A 3,766-nucleotide genomic window follows, 5' to 3' on the forward strand; every position below is an offset into this window, starting at 1 on the left:
GTCCCGCACGACATCCTGGTCTCAAAATTGGAAAGTCATGGGTTCGATGGATGGACCACTCAGTGGATAAGGAACTGGCTGAATGGCTGCACTCAAAGGGTTGTGGTCAATGGTTCAGTGTCCAATTGTTGGCCAGTGACAAGTGGTGTTCCTCAGGGGTTGGTACTGGGACCAGTGCTGTTCAACATCTTTGTTGGAGACATGGACAGTGGGATGGAGTGCACCATCAGCAAGTTTGCCGACAACACCAAAGCTGTGTGGCATGGTCGACACGCTGGAGGGAAGGGATGCCATTCAGAGGGACCTGGACAGGCTTGAGAGGTGGGCCCATGCAAAGCGCATGAAGTTCAACCAGGCCAAGTACAAGGTCCTGCACCTGGGTCAGGGCAATCCCAGGCACAAATATAGGTTGGGAGGAGAATGGCTAGAGAGCAGCCCCGAGGAGAAGGTCTTGGGGGTGTTGGTGGATGAGAACTCAACATGAGCTGGCAATGTGCACTGACAGCCCAGAAAGCCAACTGCATCCTGGGCTGCATCAAGAGAAGTGTGGCCAGCAGGTCAAGGGAGGTGATTCTACTCTGCTCTGGTGAGACTCCACCTGGAGTACTGTGTCCAGCTTTGGAGTCCTCAACACAGGAAGGACATGGACCTGTTGGAACGAGTCTAACGAAGGGCCACAAAGATGATCAGAGGGATGGAGCACCTCCCCTATGAAGACAGGCTGAGAGAGCTGGGGTTGTTCAGCCTGGAGAGGAGAAGGCTCTGGGGAGACCTCATAGCAGCCTTCCAATATCTGAAGGGAGCCTACAGGAGAGCCGGAGAGGGACTCCTTGTCAGGAAGTGTAGTGACAGGACAAGGGGTAATGGTTTTAAATTGGAAGAGGGGAGATTTAGATTAGATATTAGGAGGAAATTCTTTACTGTGAGGGTGGTGAGGCACTGGAACAGGTTGCCCAGGGAAGCTGTGGATGCCTTATCCCTGGAAGTTTTCAAGGCCAGGCTGAATGGGGCTTTGAGCAACCTGCTGTAGTGGAGGTGTCCCTGCCCAAGGCAGGGGGGTTGGAATTAGATTATCTTTAAGGTCCCTTCCAACTCTAACCATTCTATGATTCTATGATTCTAATTATTACTTGCTGAGTAAGTATCTGCAGCATCAGATACAGCTGCAGTGGTGGTAGCCTTTGCCTCCAAGAAAAACAAACACGGTATGTCTGAGGACATCCTGATTTCTCTCCTTTGCCAGAACAGGTGTCATATGAGCAGAGGTGTATTTGTTCCTGTTGTACATGTGACATCTCTGAAGAAAGGTGAGGTCCAGCCTCTTTCACTCTTCCTCCCTCAGCATGTTGACCACTGCCAGCTTCAGGTTCATTTCTCCCATATTTTATTATCCCAGTCCTGTTGTTCATTCCCAGGAGTTGTGACCATGGTTTGAAAAACTCTACTAATAAATAGCCTGTAAGAACTCGCAGTTTCATTCTGGTTGCTGGGTCAGTGGTGGAGACTGGTGGGTAGGGGGAGTGGAGATATCTGCATACAGAACAATCATCAGAGACAGCCCAGAGACTGTCCCAGAGACACCCTCAGAGATCAATGATTTAAGCAGTTTCCTGAATTTGCCATTCTATACCAAGAAGAGAGGGTATTCTGGGACCCCACATCACAGGACCTTAAACAAATGCAGAGCACCTATGCAACTCATTTGTTTTAAAGGAACACATTCCTCCTCCAAAAACCGCAGGTAAGCTGTGGCTCTTGCACCTAGACCTGGAAGAATGTTGCTGGCTCTGAACCCCAGTGCTGAATTTCACTCACTTGTTTATCTTTCCATTATATTTGAGAAGTTGTGGCAATCTGTAAAGTTCCTGCTGACTGGAAAAGGGTAAACAGAACCTGCATCTTCAAAAAGGGAAAAAAGGAAGACCTGGGGAACTGCAGGACAGTCAGTCTTACCTCTGTGCCCAGCAACACCATAGAATCATAGAATCATAGAATCGTCCAGGTTGGAAGAGACCCTTGGGATCATCGAGTCCAACCATCTACCCTACTCCACAAAGTTCTCCCCTATATCATATCCCCCAACACCACATCTAAACGTCTCTTAAACACATCCAGGGATGGTGACTCAACCACCTCCCTGGGCAGCCTGTTCCAATGCCTGACCACTCTTTCTGTGAAAAATTCTTTCCTAATGTTCAGTCTAAACCTACCCTGTTGGAGCTTGAAGCTGTTCCCTCTTGTTCTGTCATTAGTTACCTGTGCGAAGAGACCAGCACCAACCTCTCTACAGTGTCCTTTCAAGTGGTTGTAGAGAGTGATGAGGTCTCCCCTCAGCCTCCTCTTCCTCATACTAAACAGTCCCAGCTCCTTCAACCGCTCTTCATACGATTTGTTTTCCAGGCCCTTCACCAGCTTCGTTGCCTTCCTCTGCACTCGCTCCACCACCTCGATATCTCTCTTGTATTGAGGTGCCCAAAACTGGACACAATACTCCAGGTGTGGCCTCACCAGTGCTGAGTACAGGGGCACAATCACCTCCCTACTTCTGCTGGTCACGCTGTTTCTAATACAAGCCAGGATGCCGTTGGCTTTCTTGGCCACCTGGGCACACTGCCGGCTCATATTCAGCTGCTTGTCAATTAGAACCCTCAGGTCTCTTTCTTCCAGGCAGCTTTCCAGCCACACTTCCCTGTGGCTGCTGTAGCGCTGCTTGGGGTTATTGTGGCCCAAGCGCAGAACCTGGCACTTGCCCTTGTTGAAACTCATACCATTGATTTTGGCCCAATGATCCAATCTATCTAAGTCTCTCTGTAGAGCTTCCCTATCCTCCTGGGAATCAACACTCCTGCTTAACTTGGTGTCATCTGCAAACTTGCTGATGATACACCCTATGTCCTTGTTGAGATCATCAATAAAGACATTAAACAGAAATGGTCCTAACACTGAGCCCTGAGGCACACCACTTGTGACCGGCTGCCAGCTGGATTTAAATCCATTGAGCACTACTCTTTGGGACCTTCCAGTCAGCCATATCTTGACCCAGCGGATCGTATGCTCATCCAGGCCATGTGAAGCCAGTTTTTCCACAAGAATTGTATGGATCCATGGAGCAGATCCTCTTGGAATCTCTGCTAAGGCACATGGAAAATAAGGAGGTGATTGGTGAGAGCCAACATGGCTTCACCAAGGGCAAATCATGCCTGACAAATTTGGTGGCCTTTTGCGATACTGCCACAGCATCGGTGGACAAGGGCAGAGCAACAGACGTCATCTACCTGGACTTATGCAAAGCGTTTGACACTGTCCCGCACGACATCCTGGTCTCAAAATTGGAAAGTCATGGGTTCGATGGATGGACCACTCAGTGGATAAGGAACTGGCTGAATGGCTGCACTCAAAGGGTTGTGGTCAATGGTTCAGTGTCCAATTGTTGGCCAGTGACAAGTGGTGTTCCTCAGGGGTTGGTACTGGGACCAGTGCTGTTCAACATCTTTGTTGGAGACATGGACAGTGGGATGGAGTGCACCATCAGCAAGTTTGCCGACAACACCAAGCTGTGTGGCATGGTCGACACGCTGGAGGGAAGGGATGCCATTCAGAGGGACCTGGACAGGCTTGAGAGGTGGGCCCATGCAAAGCGCATGAAGTTCAACCAGGCCAAGTACAAGGTCCTGCACCTGGGTCAGGGCAATCCCAGGCACAAATATAGGTTGGGAGGAGAATGGCTAGAGAGCAGCCCCGAGGAGAAGGTCTTGGGGGTGTTGGT

Source organism: Numenius arquata, unplaced genomic scaffold (genome assembly GCF_964106895.1).
Source record: "Numenius arquata unplaced genomic scaffold, bNumArq3.hap1.1 HAP1_SCAFFOLD_816, whole genome shotgun sequence".
NCBI lineage: Eukaryota > Metazoa > Chordata > Aves > Charadriiformes > Scolopacidae > Numenius > Numenius arquata.